This window comes from Chiloscyllium punctatum, chromosome 6, assembly GCF_047496795.1.
Source record: "Chiloscyllium punctatum isolate Juve2018m chromosome 6, sChiPun1.3, whole genome shotgun sequence".
NCBI classification, from domain to species: Eukaryota; Metazoa; Chordata; class Chondrichthyes; order Orectolobiformes; family Hemiscylliidae; genus Chiloscyllium; species Chiloscyllium punctatum.
Genome location: NC_092744.1, coordinates 14,501,870 through 14,518,999, shown reverse-complemented (window position 1 = coordinate 14,518,999; position 17,130 = coordinate 14,501,870). Strand labels below are relative to the sequence as shown.

Sequence of the window (17,130 nt, the reverse complement as noted above, 5' to 3'; positions counted from 1 at the left end):
CTTTTATTCACCATTTTCTATCTCTTTCTTAAACAGTGGGGTTATTTTTGTTGCCTTTCAATCTGCAGACACCAGTGCAGAGTTAATAGCGTTTGTAAGATGATCAGGAATAGACCCATTATCTCGATCTGCATCTCTGTCAACATTCCAGAATGGAGATCATTGGATCTCAGGAAATTTGTCTACTTTCAGTCCCACTACTATTTTTTCTAACTGCACTTTTCTTTTGCTAATTTTTTCACTTGCATATTCCCATTTGACTCTTGGATTTTAATTACTTCAGGGAGACGTGCGTCTTCCTCGAAGATAAAAATACAGCAATATTTACTTTCTCCACTTACAAATTCTCCTGTCTCTGCCCTTATCTCTGTCATGAGGGTAAGCCCCTCATGCTTCCAAATAAAATTGGTTCCATATAAGAAACAGGAGTAGGGGTAGGCCATTCAGCCCCTCTAGCCTTCCCCACCATATTATAAGATCAAGGCTGATCTGCCCCAGGCTCAATTCCCCTTTCACACCATCTCATGGCCCTCTACTCCTTGATATTTCAAAAATCTGTGTCCTCTTTTAAATACCTTCAATGATCTACCTTGCACAATTGCCTGGAGTAGAGAATGTGATTAATACACTGCAGTGTAATAGCGTAATCTCAATAAAAGGACACAAGGATTCATTTTCAACCATTCTGAGAAACTGACCTGAACTCCAAATTTCTGTATCTTTGTTTTATTTAGCCCATTTAATTTTACTTAGTCCAAAGATGTGCAGGTTAAGTGCATTAACCATGGATAATGTCTGGTTAAAGGGACAGGGTAGGGGGGTGGGTCTGGGTAGGATGCTCTTAGGAGGGTCGGTGTGGACTCAGTGGGCCAAATGGCCTGCTTCCACACAGCAGGGATTCTATAATTCGACTTAACCTATTTTGCGAAACAATCTCTAGAGCAGGTGGTACATGAACCCAGGCCTCCTGGTCCAGGGTCCTTGGACATTCAATCCTCTACTTCTTCCCTCATATCAGTTTTTAATTCATTTTGTTACTCTATCCCTAATCCTCCCCAAAGGTTGCCTGTTTGGTAATTTCACAAAGGCATTCTGAAACTTAATGTATATTGTATCCATTGCATTCTCACTATTCACTGCATTTTTCTTTGACAAAGCTGACTAAGTTATTCTTTGAAATAAGCACAAAAAAACTGTGATTTAGCCTGGACACCTTTTCAATAACAATTTGAAGTTTGTGGATTTAATAAAGGCAGATTAATGAGCTGATGAATGAAGCTAGAACAGCAAATGAAATTCAATTATCTGGAAATATCAGAACAAACAAATAAAAACTTCTAATGATACGTGAAAAGAAAGGATTTGAAAAAAAAACCAAACGTGAGCCCATTACAGGCAGATAGAGAGAGAGAGAGAGAGAGAGAGATAGAGAATGTATAACGGGAACTAATAAAATGGCACTACTAATTATTAAACAGTGTGTCTATTTTCACAACAGGTCAAACAGAAATAATTGAGATCCAACAGATTAGTCAGATGAGTAACTGGAATAAATTATTAGCAAAAAAAAACTGGATCAATTAATGGGTCTAAAATTTATAATTCACTGCAACCAATAATCAACATTCTATACTGTTGAAAAAAGCAACAACAGGAATAGTGGATGCACTGGTGGTAGTCTTTTGAAATTCCAAAGATTCTAGAATGGTGCCTGCAGATTAGAAGATTGTAAACGGAAACCTACTATTTCAGGAAGGGAGAGAGAAAATGGGGAATGACAGACTTGTGAGTCTGCTGTCAACGGTATTGAAATTACTAGAGTTGATTCAAATAATTGTGATAACTGGATACTTAGAGATTAATGATATGAATGCAAAACGTCAATATGGAGTTATGAAAGGCAAATCACATTTGACAAGCTTTTGAGGATATTACTCACACAGGATAAAGGAGAAGCCCGTGCATGTTGGGTATTTGGATTCTTAGAAAGCTTCTGTAGGGTCCCACACAGGAAGCTAGTGGATAAAATTACAGCACATGTGTATGTGGTAATATATCGATACGGATTGAGGATTTGTCAATGGAAATAAAAAACAGAGAGGACTAATAAATGGTTCATCTTCAGGTTGGCATGCTGTGACTGCCGAGCATTACAAGGATCAGTATTTGGGCCCCAGCTTTTCATGACTGATATCAATAATTTAGATATGGAGACGTTCTTTGTTATATGTGAGTTAGTGTCTGACAACACATCTGAATTTAAATACTGCTACATTTACTCATAGAGTTCTACAGCATGGAAAGAGACCCTTCGGTCCAATTTGTCTGTGCCGACCATGAGCCCAAACTAAACTCGTCCCATCTGCCTGCATTTGGCTCATTTCCCTCCAAACCTTTCCTATTCACAAACCTATCCAAATTTCTTTTAAACGTGGCTATACCTGCATCCATCACTTCCTCTGGCAGTTCATTCCACACACTCTCTACAATATACATTAAGTTTCAGAATGCCTTTGTGAAATTCCCTGCTGTGTGGAAGCAGGCCATTTGGCCCACTTCGCTCTGTGTAAAACATCACGCCTCATGTCCTTGTTAAAACTTTCTCCTCTCAGCTTAAAAATATGCTGCCTAGTTGTGATCTCCTCCACCCGAGGGAAAAGATTCTTGTCATTTACCTTATCTATGCTCATGATTTATAAACTTCTATAAGGTCATCTCTCAACTTCCCATGCTCTAATGAAAAACACCCCAGCCTACTTTTAATAAATCAAACACTCCATTCCCAGCAGCATCCTGGTAAATCCAAATTTGCAGATGACACAAAACTAGGTAGGAATGTGGGTCGTGAGGACATCATGAAAGGGCTTTAACAGGATTTTCACAGGCTGCATGATTGAGCAAGAACATGGCAGATGGAATATAATATGGATAAATTTGAGGTTTTCCATAAGACCATAAGACATAGGAGTGGAAGTAAGGCCATTCGGCCCATCGAGTCCACTCCGCCATTCAATCATGGCTGATGGGCATTTCAACTCCACTTACCCGCATTCTCCCCATAGCCCTTAATTCCTCGAGACAACAAGAATCTATCAATCTCTGCCTTGAAGACATTTAGCATCCCAGCCTCCACTGCACTCTGCGGCAATGAATTCCACAGGCGCACCACTCTCTAGCTAAAGAAATGTCTCCGCATTTCTGTTCTGAATTTACCCCCTCTAATTCTAAGGCTGTGTCCACGAGTCCGAGTCTCCTCACCTAACGGAAAAAATTTCCTAGCGTCCACCCTTTCCAAGCCATGTATTATCTTGTACGTCTCTATTAAGTCTCCCCTTAATCTTCTAAACTCCAATGAATACAATCCCAGGATCCTCAACCGTTCCTCATATGTTAGACCTACCATTCCAGGGATCATCCGTGTGATTCTCCGCTGGACACGTTCCAGTGCCAGTATGTCCTTCCTGAGGTGTGGGGACCAAAACTGGACACAGTACTCCAAATGGGGCCTAACCAGAGCTTTATAAGTCTCAGTATCACATCGCTGCTTTTATATTCCAACCCTCTTGAGATAAGTGACAACATTGCATTCGCTTTCTTAATCACGGACTCAACCTGCATGTTGACCTTTAGAGAATCCTCAACTAGCACTCCCAGATCCCTCTGTACTTTGGCTTTACGAATTTTCTCACCGTTTAGAAAGTAGTCTGTGCTTTTATTCTTTTTGCCAAAGTGCAAGACCTCGCATTTGTTCACGTTGAATTCCATCAGCCATTTCCTGGACCACTCTCCCAAACTGTCTAGATCCTTCTGTAGCCTCCGCACTTCCTCAATACTACCTGCCTGTCCATCTAACTTCGTATCATCTGCAAACTTCGCTTGAATGCCCCCAGTCCCTTCATCCAGATCATTAATATATAATGCAAACAGCTGCGGCCCCAACACTGAACCCTGCAGGACACCGCTCGTCACCGGCTGCCATTCCGAAAAAGAACCTTTTATCCCAACTCTCTGCCTTCTGTCAGACAGCCAATCCTCAATCCATCCCAGTAGCTCACCTCGAACACCATGGGCCCTCACCTTACTCAGCAGCCTCCCGTGTGGCACCTTATCAAAGGCCTTTTGGAAATCTAGATAGACCACATCCACTGGGTTTCCCTGGTCTAACCTACTTGTTACCTCTTCAAAGAATACCAACAGGTTTGTCAGGCATGACCTCCCCTTACTAAATCCATGTTGACTTGTTCTAATCCGACCCTGCTCTTCGAAGAATTTAGAAACTTCATCCTTAATGATGGATTCTAGAATTTTACCAACAACCGAGGTTAGGCTAATTGGCCTATAATTTTCCATCTTTTGTCTTGATCCTTTCTTGAACAAGGGGGTTACAACAGCGATCTTCCAATCATTCAGGACTTTCCCTGACTCCAGTGACTCTTGAAAGATCTCAACCAATGCCTCCGCTATTTCCTCAGCCACCTCTCTCAAAACTCTAGGATGTATCCCATCGGGGCCAGGAGATTTATCAATTTTAAGACTTTTTAGCTTTTCTAGCACTATCTCTTTTGTAATGGCAACCATACTCAACTCAGCCCCCTGACTCCCTTTAATTGTTGGGATATTACTCATGTCTTCCACTGTGAAAACTGACGCAAAGTACTTCCATTTTTTAGTAGGGTAAATGGAGTTGTAGAATATTTCTTGAATTGTAAAAGATCAGCAAGTGTTGATGTCCAAAGGGATCTTATTTCTAAGTCACCAAAAACCAAAAGGCAGGTGTCTCAAGTGAGAATTTGTTTAGGGTACAAGTAGGCAGGGAAAGAATTAAGTTTGGAGTTTTGTGAAAGAAGAGGATCAGCTGAGCATGACTCAGATCAGATAAGAACTTACAGTTAACAATGGGGTACTGCAGGCAAGGGTAATGGGTTAACACGGTGGAAAACCATTAATTATTTTGAGCCATTTAACAAGACGAGGTAGCATTCAGTATGTAATCTCAGTTAACAAGGTGAAAAGAATACATTATGTGAAACCAATTATTCATTGTGTAACACTAGATGGCTTAATCTTTATTGTTGATGCTCGCTGATTGGAATGGTCACCCAATCAATATGTATGTTGCCTTATCTGGATGCTCCGCCCCATAAAATGACTCTATAGTTCATTGAAAAACTGCTGTCCAGAGAAGACTGTGAATTCATGTCTCTGTGCACATAGGCAATCATTCTCTCTCCCTCCAGGGCCCAGAATAAAGATGAAGGAGGTAACACTATACTGCATCAGAGTGTTTTGCTTGGTGGGGGGGGCACGTGACAACATAAGCACTTCGCAAATGTAATGATAGCCATTATCATAAGTGGATTTGAGTACTATAGTAAAGATGTCTTGCTTCAATTATATAGGAGATTGATGAAATTGCAACTGGAGTACTGTGTGTAGCTTTGGATCCCTGACATAAGGAAGAATGTATTTGCCATCTCGGAAGTGCAATGGAGGTTCACCAGGCTGAATTCGCAAGATGGTCAGACTGTCCTATGAAGAAGGATTGAGGAAATCAGCCTGCATTCCTGAGAGTTTTGAAGAATGAGAAGAATTCTCATGGAAAATTTTTAAAATTGTTAAGGATTGTATAGGTTAGATGCAAATTTCAGAATAAGGTGCAAGCCATTTAGTACTAAAATGAAAAGAAATTTCTTCACTCAGCTGTGGTGAACGAAAAGGATTTCTGTACCCAAGAGGCTGCACAAGTTCAATAACTGACTATATTCAAGACAAGAGATCAACAGCTTTCTTGATATTAATATTATGAAGGGATAAGGGGTAGCACAGTGCCTCAGTTATTAGTGCTGCTGCTTCACAGTGCCAGGGATCGGAGTCTGATTCCAGCATTGGATGACTGTCTGTGTGGAGTTTGCACATTCTCCCAATGTCTACGTGGGTTTCCGCCAAGTGTTCTGGTTTCCTTCCACAGTGCAAAGATATTCAGGTTATGTGGATTGGCCATGGGAAATGGCCCATAGTGTCCAGAAATGTGCAGGCTAGTGGTGGTGGTTGGGGAGGTTGTCATTCCAAATGTGGGGTTTTGGGAATGGGGTGGGAGTGTAGAATTGATAAGCCAAATGGCCTCTTTCCAAACTGTAGAGAGTCCATGATCCTATGATATGGGACTGGTGCAGGAATATAGCCTTGATAGAAATGGTTAACCGTGATTTAGAATAATGAAGTCAAGAGGCGATAGTCAAGAGCACACTTATCTACTTCTGCTCCTTTGTTGCAAAGTGGAGGTCTTGAGGAGGAGTGGGTTACATTCCAGTTGAAGTCCCACTCTGGAAATTGATGGCCAAGAAAGGCATGATCATAATGTTGTCAAACAGGTTCACTATCAACCTGCAAATCCTTCCAACACAGACCAATGGCTAATGGTAAGAATGGGTGAAATTGCTGATTAGTCACATAATGGAATTAAATTAGCGCCCCAAATATCACAATTCATTGCTCGAGGCTACATCATGTAAAAATGCACGTAGTCACGGTGATGGGAACTCCTGAGGGAGCTGGTTGGCTCAGCTGACTGGACCAAATTGATGCCAAAAGCATAGGGTTGAACAGAGATTCCAGCTGGTATGTGGTGATGTAGCATGAGACTCAAAAGAACTCATGAAGAACTTATATTGTGCCCTGCTGGTGCAAAATATCCCAAGGTGCCTAGCTGGAATGAAACAAAGATTGATATTAAGTTGCATTTGGAAATATTACAAGAAGTGGTTAAATACTTGATCAAAAAAGTATATTTTTAAGAGGTATCTCAAAAGATGAAAGAGAAGCAAGATTTCAGGAGGGAGTGCCAGAGCTTAGGGTCTAGGCAACTGAACCAATAGTGAAGGAATTAAAAATCTGAGATCTGCTGGAGAGCAGAATTAGATGAGTGGAGGGATCTTAGGTTGTGGGGGCTGGAGAAGATTACAGAAAGGGGTGGGCAAGGCCATAGAGTGATCTGAAAATAAATATGAGAACTGTAAAATTTGACAGACCGAAAAACAATACAGGCCAATAAAAGCAGAAGCGAAAGATAAATGGTAACTTGATGTGAGTTAGAATATGGCCAGCAGAGTTGTGGACACACTCAAATTTATGGGGGTAAAAACTGAGGGCGGCTAGCTGAGGAAGATTTAAATCCACCTCTGTTGTTTATTATTTGTTGTTATGGACCAGGCCAGGGCCCTCAAAATATTTCAAGAAGGTAGCCCAGACCCTACCTTTGCCATTTGTTTTAGGCAGGTGTTGAGTGGATACTCCAGGAGACAATCAGCTGGTCAAACTACTTAGTTTTAAACAAAATAGAATTTTTTTACAAGATTATTGAATGAAACACAAACAAAACAGATTACCAAATAACTTAACCTATCTGAAAACCCAACAGACTTTCCTAACATAATGATGCTGTTCCAAATACTTGCTACAATCCCCATAAACACCCTATGGCACAAAAGGTAAACTCAAAGACAGGTTCTTACAGGATATAAATCAGAGAGAGAGTACCAGCCTGAACCTGCTTCTTTGGGTCCAGCAGTTTTTCCTCACACTACTGCTAAAAACAAACCAAACCAGAGAGAGGCTGAGCTGGGAGAACTGGCCGCTCCCCTTTCATTGAACAAGGGTTTTTTTTAAACACTTAAATGCCTTCTGCCTGAGGCAGTCTCTGTTAGCTATTATCAACTTGGCCCTAAAACCCATCACCTCCAGACTTTTCAGAATCTGTATCATTTACAACCTCTCTGAAAAGAAAGCCAAGGACTGCATAACCTTGTCAAAGGGGCAGCTTCGTCACATTGTAAATTTAGTATATGATTGGAAGATCTAGCTCAAAGAAGTCAAAAACAGATAATGTACAAAACCTAGCTTAATTTTAATCACCATGAAGTCATTCACTGAAAATCACCTAAATGTGTCTATTCTGAATCAGTTTCTTTCAAATAGGTCACTGCAAAATTCCAATGAATAAAAAAACTCCAAAGTCAATGTAACCACTTAACATTTTTTGTTTTAAGTGAGCAGCATTATAAAGCTCCTATCTCAAGAGTACAAAGAATTCAGTTTGAAAGTTGTTCAATATCATTCATGGCACATTTAGGCCAAGCAAGTGTTCACAGACAACACTATTTTTATCTCCTATACACCACAGGACATGTATCTTTTTTTCCCAAAGTGCAGCTTTGTCTTACAAAAGAATTATAGTCAGTCAAAGAAACTTAGAATGGCCAAATGAATGAAAATCTTTTCTTTGTATTAAGGATAGTGATCGTTTAAAAATGGATTAATTTCCTCCATTGAAATATTTCATGTTTATGTAGAGCCTTCACCAAAATTAATTGTACATGGCAGTAAACTACTCAGGGAGAGCTTGTCCTCTTCAAAATGAAACTGAAGCATCCCTTTGTTCCAATAATGTATTTTAATTCAGTAATATTTTACGCAATTACATCAACATAATTCATTGCACATGAAGTGTTTTGAAACTTAAAACATTTGACAAACTTCACTTCTGTGAATCTTTCATTTAAACTGTCATACAAACTTTCATCTTAAAAATGCTTTTAACTGCATCTAAAGTGCTTACAATTTAATTTCTTTGAAAGCAAATCATAATAAATATTTTACATGTACTTTTGGATTATTATTTGACTTATTACCTGAATTTCAGACTTATATTCTCCACATGCCTTAGGTGAAAAGATTACGTTGCGAAGGACAGGGATACCCACATTAAATCATTTTAACAATCGCCATGACTCATACTTAGATACTGGATTAGTGGTGCTGGAAGAGCACAGCAGTTCAGGCAGCATCCAAGGAGCTTCGAAATCGGCATTTCGGGCAAAAGCCCTTCATCAGTAATAAAGGCAGTGAGCCTGAAGCATGGAGAGATAAGCTAGAGGAGGGTGGGGGTGGGGAGAAAGTAGTATAGAGTACAATGGGTGAGTGGGGGAGGGGATGAAGGTGATAGGTCAGGGAGGAGAGGATGGAGTGGATAGGTGGAAAAGGAGACAGGCAGGTAGGACAAGTCCGGACAAGTCATGGGGACAGTTACTGAGCTGGAAGTTTGGAACTAGGGTGAGGTGGGAGGGAAGGGGAAATGAGGAAACTGTTGAAGTCCACATTGATGCCCTGGGGTTGAAGTGTTCCGAGGCGGAAGATGAGGCGTTCTTCCTCCAGGCGTCTGGTGGTGAGAGAGCGGCGGTGAAGGAGGCCCAGGACCTCCATGTCCTCTGCAGAGTGGGAGGGGGAGTTGAAATGTTGGGCCACGGGGCGGTGTGGTTGATTGGTATGGGTGTCCTGGAGATGTTCCCTAAAGCGCTCTGCCAGGAGGTGCCCAGTCTCCCCAGTGTAGAGGAGACCGCATCGGGAGCAACGGATACAATAAATGATATTAGTGGATGTGCAGGTAAAACTTTGATGGATGTGGAAGGCTCCTTTAGGGCCTTGGATAGAGGTGAGGAAGGAAGCGTGGGCGCAGGTTTTACAGTTCCTGCGGTGGCAGGGGAAAGTGCCAGGATGGGAGGGTGGGTTGTAGGGGGGCGTGGACCTGACCAGGTAGTCACAGAGGGAACGGTTTTTGCGGAAGGTGGAAAGAGGTGGGGAGGGAAATATATTCCTGGTGGTGGGGTCTGTTTGGAGGTGGCGGAAATGTCGGCGGATGATTTGGCTTATGCGAAGGTTGGTAGGGTGGAAGGTGAGCACCAGGAGCGTTCTGTCCTTGTTACGGTTGGAGGGGTGGAGTCTGAGGGCGGAGGTGCGGGATGTGGACGAGATGCGTTGGAGGGCATCTTTAACCACATGGGAAGGGAAATTGCGGTCTCTAAAGAAGGAGGCCATCTGGTGTGTTCTGTGGTGGAACTGGTCCTCCTGGGAGCAGATACGGCACAGGCGGAGGAATTGGGAATACGGGATGGCATTTTTGCAAGAGGTAGGGTGGGAAGAGGTGTAATCCAGGTAGCTATGGGAGTCGGTGGGTTTGTAAAAAATATCAGTGTCAAGTCGGTCGTCATGAATGGAGATGGAGAGGTCCAGGAAGGGGAGGGAGGTATCAGAGATGGTCCAGGTAAATTTAAGGTCAGGGTGGAATGTGTTGGTAAAGTTGATGAATTGCTCAACTTCCTCGCGGGAGCACGAGGTCGCGCCGATGCAGTCATCAATGTAGCGGAGGAAGAGGTGGGGAGTGGTGCTCGTGTAATTACGGAAGATCAACTGCTCTACATAGCCAACATACTTAGAATAGCAGAACTATGCCAAGGAACTTCAAGTGGGAGGAATTACAAGAGATTCTGAGACTTTTGTAAAGCTTTTGAAAAGGTTCTGCTTGGTAGAGAAATTAGTAAAGTTAGATCCCGTGGGAATTCGGGTGAGCTTAACAGTTAGATTCACAGTAGGAGGCATAGGGTTGTGGTGGAAGGCTGTTTTTTTCAGACTGGAGGCCTACAGGGATAGGTAATGGGTCCACATTTGTTTGTCATTGATATAAATGATTTGGATGAGAATAGAGGAAGCATGATTAGCAAGTATGACACTAATATGACACTAATATTGTTGGTTCAGTGGACAGTGAAGGAGGTTATCTAAGATTATAAAGACTTTCTAGCGATTGATACAACTGAGTGGCTTGCTAGGCCATTTCAGAGGGCAGTTGAGAGTCAACTACATTGTTGTGGCTCTGGACTCACAATACGTCAGACAAGGTAAGGGTGGCAGATGTCCTTCCCTATAGGACATTAGTGAACCAGATAGATTTTTCTGACAATTGACAATGGTTTCATGGTCATCAGTCAACTCTAAATTCCAGATTTTTAAAATTGAATTCAAATTCCACTATCTGCCATGGCGGGATTTGATCACAGGTCCCTGGAACACTACGCTGGGTTTCTGGATTAATAGTCAAGGAATAATACCACTAGGCCATCGCCTCCCCATGGTGGAGGACAGGGTGACATCTGGGGGCTAGTGCCGCAGTTGGGAGAGCTGTCTCACAGACTAGTCAAGCAACAGCCTGGCAGTCATTCTTACAGAATCATACCTTACAGTTAACACCCCAGACACCAGTATTACCTTTCCTGGATATGTCCTGCCCCACCGGCAGATCAGACCCAGCAGAGGTGGCGGCACACTGGTATACAGTCAGGAGGGAGTTGCCCTGGGAGTCCTTGACATCGATTGCAGACCCCCACGAAGTCTCATGGCATCGGGTTAAACACGAGCAAGGAAACCTCTTACTGGCTACCATGTACCGTCCTCCTCCGGCTGACGAATCAATACTCCTCCATGTTGAACAACACTTGGAGGAAGTACTGAGGGTGGCAAGGGTGCAAAATGTACTCTGGGTGCGGGATTTTATTGTCCACCATCAAGAATGGCTCGGCAGCAGCATTACTGATTGAACTGGTTGGGTCTTAAAGGACATAACTGCTAGACATTGATACCAGTCTCCAGCCAATTCGATTCACTCCACGTGATACCAAGAAACGGCTGGAGGCACTGGATACTGCAAAGGCAATCGGCCTTGACAACATTCCAGCAACAGTACTGAAGACGTGTGCACCAGAACTTGCTGTTCCCCTAGCCAAGCTCTTCCAGTACAGTTACAATACTCGCACCTCCCCGACAATGTGGAAAACTGCCCAGGTATGTCCTGTGCACAAAAAGCAGGACAAATCCAACCTGGCCAATTGCCACCAGTGAAGTGATGGATGGGGTCATCAACAGTGCTGTCAAGCAGCATCTGCTCCGCAACAAACTGCTCAGTGACGTCCAGTTTGGGTTTTGCCAGAGTCACTCAGCTCCTGATCTCATTACAGCTTTGGTTCAAACATGGATAAAAGAGCTGAATTCCAGAGGTGAGGGAAGAGTGACAACCCTTGGCATCAAGCTGCATTTGACTGAGTATGGTATCAAGAAGCCCCGGCAAAACTGGAGTCAATGGGTAACAGGGGGCAAAAACTCTGCTGGTTAGAGTCATACCTGGCACAAAGAAGGTGGTTGTGGTTGTGGAGGGTCAGTCATCTCAGCCCCAGAACATGTCTGCAGGAGTCCCTGAGGGTAGTGCCCTCTGCCCAACAAACTTCAGCTGCTTCATCAACGACCTTCCCTATGTCATAAGGTCAGAAGTGGGGGTGTTTGTCGATGATTACACAGCATTCAGCACCATTCGCAACTCCTCAGATACTGAAGCAGTCTGTATTCAAATGCAACAAGATCTGGACAATATCCAGGCTTGGGCCAACAAGTGACAAGTAACACAATTGCCAGACAATGACCATCACCAATAAAAGATACTCTAATCACCTTGACATTCAACGGTAAGCTCATCCATAACCATCAATCCCACTCGTCAACATCCTTGGGGTTACCACTGACGAGAAACTCAACTGGACTCACCACATAAACACAGAGCAGGTCAGAGACTAGAGATACTGTGACGAGTAACTCACCTCCTGATACCCCAAAGTCTATCCACCATCTACAAGGCACAAGTCAGGAGTGTGATGGAACACTCCCCATTTGCCTGGATGAGTGCAGCTCCAACAACACTGAAGAAGCTTGACACCATCCAGGACAAAGCAACATGCTTCATTGGCACCAAATCTACAAACATTCAATCCCTCTACCACTGGCGCTCAGTAGCAGCAGTGTGTACTATCCACAAGATGCACTGCAGAAATTCACCAAAGATCCTTAGACAGCACCTTCCAAACCCACAACCACTTCCACCTAGAAGGATAAGGGCAGCAGGTACTTGGGAACACCATCACCTGCAAGTTCCCCTCCAAGCCATCCAATACCCAAACTTGGAAATATGTTCCTTCATAGTTATTGGGTCAAAATCCTGGAACTCCCTTCCTACCGGCATTGTGGATCAACTCACAGCAAGGGGACTGCAGCGATTCAAGAAGGCAGCTAACCACCACCTTCTCAAGGGCAAATAGGAATGGGCTATCAATGCTGGCCAGCAAACAAGGCCCAAGTCCCACAAATGAAGACAAAAAAGAGATTTTGATCAATTAGGTCAATGGGCTGAGGAGAGGCAGATGGAGTTTAATTTGGATAAATGTTAGGTATTGCATTCTGGTAAAATAAACAAGGGCAGGACTCATTCAATTAATAGGAGGGACCTGGGTGGTGTTGTAAAACAGAGAGACAAAGGAGTTCGGGTACGTAAGTCTTTGAAATTTGCATTATAAGTAGCCAGGTGTTTAGCACATTTACCAACATTGCTTAGATCTCTGAGTATAGGAGTTGGGATGTCATGTTGAGGTCGCACAGGATTTTGGTGTACTGTATCCAGTTCTGGTCGCCCAGTTATAGGAAGGGCATTATTAAATTGGACAGGGTTCAGAAAAGATTTACCAGGATGTTGCCGGAAATAGAGGGTTTGAATTATAAAAATTGGACTGGATGGGCTGGGACTTTATTCACTGGAGCATAACAGGTTGAGGGGTGACCTTACAGAGGTTTACATAACATGAGGGGAATAGATAAGGTGAATAGCAAGGGTCTTTTTCCCTAGGTGGGGGAAATTCAAAACTAGGGGGTATATTTTTAAGGTGAGGAGAAAGATTTAAAAAAGACATGGGGGCAACTATTTCACACAGACAGTAGTTCGTGTGTGAAATAGCTTCCAGAGGAAGTGGTGGATGCAGGTACAGTCACAATGTTTAAAAGACATTTGAATTAAGTTCATGAACAGGAAAGGCTTGGAGGGGTATAGGTCAAATGGAGGCAAGTGAAACTAGTTTACTTTGGGAACATGGTAGGACTGAAGGATCTGTTTCCATGCTGTACGACTCTGAGATGATCTAAAGGAAAAGGGTGGATTTTAAGAAAGTGGGAGACAACTAAAGGGGTGATGAGGAGTTCCAGAGTTGTTGTGGTTCTGTTCGCCGAGCTGGGAATTTGTCTTGCAAACGTTTCGTCCCCTGTCTAGGTGACATCCTCAGTGCTTGGGAGCCTCCTGTGAAGCGCTTCTGTGCTGTTTCCTCCGGCATTTATTGTGGCCTGTCTCTGCCGCTTCCGGTTGTCAGTTCGAGCTGTCTGCTGTAGTGGCCGGTATATTGGGTCCAGGTCGATGTGTTTGTTGATAGAGTCTGTGGATGAGTGCCATGCCTCTAGGAATTCCCTGGCTGTTCTCTGTTTGGCTTGCCCTATAACGGTAGTGTTGTCCCAGTCGAATTCATGTTGTTTGTCGTCTGTGTGTGTGGCTACTAAGGATAGCTGGTCGTGTTGTTTCGTGGCTAGTTGGTGTTCGTGTATACGGATCGTTAACTGTCTTCCTGTTTGTCCGATGTAGTGTTTTGTGCAGTCCTTGCATGGGATTTTGTACACTACATTAGTTTTGCTCACAGCGCCAGAGACCCGGGTTCAGTTCCCGCCTCAGGCGACTGACTGTGCGGAGTTTGCACATTCTCCCCGTGTCTGCATGGGTTTCCTCCAGGTGCTCCGGTTTCCTCCCACAGTCCAAAGATGTGCAGGTCAGGTGGATTGGCCATGCTAAATTGCCCGTAGTGTTAGGTAAGGGGTAGATGTAGGGGTATGGGTGGGTTGCGCTTCGGCGGGGCGGTGTGGACTTGTTGGGCCGAAGGGCTTGTTTCCACACTGTAAGTAATCTAATCTAATCAAATCATACAGTAGAACCTCGATTATCAAATGAAATGGGTGGGGAGAATTTTGTTTGGATAATTGATTGTTCAGATAATCGATGTGATCATAAACAAGCAGTAATTTATGAGTGCCAGTTATCCAGCAATGGATGCCATAATGCTGCTTAAGCAATAACTGATCTATCGTAAACAAGTGGTAATTTGAATGCCGGTTATTGGACATTTCTCAGTTTTCCGGCAATGCACACCATAATGCTGTTTAACTGATAATTGAATGCTGGGTTGCCTACTGCCGTTTTTATGGGACCTTGAGATCTCATTCAGATAATCCGAAATTCAGACAATTGATGTTCGGATAATTGAGGTTGTACTGCATTTGGAAAGGCAAGGACTAATTAGGGATCGCCAACATGGCTTTTTGCGTGGAAAATTATGTTTCACTATCACGATTGAGTTTTTTGAAGAAATGACAAAAAAGGTTGACGAAGGCAGCATGGTGGGCATTGTCTATATTGACTTCGGTAAGGTTCCGCATAGTAAAATTGTTAGCAAGGTTAGATCACATGGAATCCAGGACAGCCTGCATATGGAAACAAAATTGGTTTGAAGGTAGGAGACACAGGGTCGTTTGTTGGACTGGAGACCTGGTGACACAAGGATCGGTGTGTGTCCAATGCTTTTTGTCATTAATATTAATGGTTTGAATGTGATTATAGCAGGATTGGTTAGTAAGTTTGCAGATGACACCAAAATTAGTGCTGTAGTGGACAGTGAAGAAGGTTATCTAAGAGTGCAACAGGTCCTTGATCAGATGGGCCAATGGGCTGAGGAGTGGCAGATGGAGGTTAATTTAGAAAAATGGGATGTGCTGCATTTGGGAAAAGCAAACCAAGACAGGACTTATACACTTAATGGTAGGGTTCTGGGGTGTATTGTCGAACAAAGAGACCTTGGCATGCAGCTTCGTAGTTCCTTGAAGGTGGAGCCGCAGGCAGACAGGGTAGTGAAGGAGGTATTTGGTACGCTTGCCGTTATTAATCAATGCATTGAATATAGGTTTACAGGAACATGGGTCAAATGCTGGCAAATGGGAGTAGGTCAGATCGAGATGTCTGTTCAGTGCAGACAAGTTGGACCAAAGGATCTGTTTCAATGAAGTATGGATCTATGACTCCAATTCCAGCACTGTTAGACCTGCTTTTTTCACTTCACAACTCATCTAGTTTTCTGCTGCGTTTCAAAGCTAGCAAACATCAAGCAAGTTATCCTTCATCACACCAACCCAACCTCTCTGGAAAGAAGGCAATTTCCAGCCAAATTTCAAGCGTTTAAATGAACATAAGATCCAAAGACAAAAAGTAGGTAACTCAAGTTTGTGGCTTTCCACTATTTAACACAATCATAGCAAATCTCATCCCAACCTGAACTCCACTCTCCTGCCCACTCCCCATATCCTTTTTATCCATAAACAAAAATCTATCTATTGCCTCCTTAAATTTATTCATTGTCCCAAGGGAGTGCATTCAACAGATTCATGATTCTTTGGGAATAATTCCTCCTCATCTGTATTTTAAATCTACATAAAGCTAAATTTCTTAGCCATAAACTATGACCTCCCCAACTAATTACAAGCAGAGACAAACACTGCACTCTCAACTCAGATTCAATCTGACTACTTGGCAGATGTTTGCAGGTACCCCAGCCCACTGCTGAATATCAAATTAAGACATCCAGCAGCCTGGGCTATCCCTCTGGAAACATGGGTTCAAATCCTAACATGGCAACTAATAATAAACCCTGGAACTGAAAACTGGCTCAGAAATGGTGACCTGGATATTAACACTGACATTTGTAAAATCTCATATGATTGAAGAAAGGTCTTTTGTGAAATAAATCTACAATTCTTACCGAGTCCGGCCTACATACAACTCCATTCCCACAGCAATATGGCTGACTCTTAACCGACCTCTGAAATGGTCAGAGACAGCAGTCAGTTCAAGAGTGAGTAGCAATGGACGAAAATTGCTGGCCTTGTTAGCAGTTCTGGTCACCCCACCTTAGGAGATTACACATCTGATTACACATCTCAACCTGGTCACTCCAATGTAAATTTCTTGAGCGGTGGGGGGAAAAGCGTTTCCTCTTTGTAGAGGGCTCAGTAACCAAAAGGTGCAGTTGTAAGGCAAGGAACAGAAAAGAATTTGAGGTAAAGAGGGTCTGGGAATCTGAAAACCACTGTCTTAAAACAGTGGTCGAGACAAAAAAAAAGCAGAATCCAAGGTAAACAAGCAGGAGGCTGGAAGAACACAGCAAGCCAGGCAGCATCAGGAGGGGGAGAAATCGACTTTCAGTGTAACCCTTCTTCAGGACTTGAAGAAGGCTAACACGCGAAACGTTGACTTCACCACCCCCTGAAAGGGTGATCGAGGCAATAACTCTCAAGGCATTTAAGTAGCATTTAGATGAACGCTTCAAACGCTACAGCAGA

At 43.2% G+C, this 17,130-nt stretch overlaps 1 protein-coding gene across 1 annotated transcript in view; it reads right to left on the bottom strand.

The window, feature by feature from the left end:
• eif2a (eukaryotic translation initiation factor 2A) overlaps positions 1 to 17,130 on the bottom strand; it is a 61,284-nt gene that overhangs the window by 43,803 nt on the left and 351 nt on the right. The window lies entirely within an intron of this gene.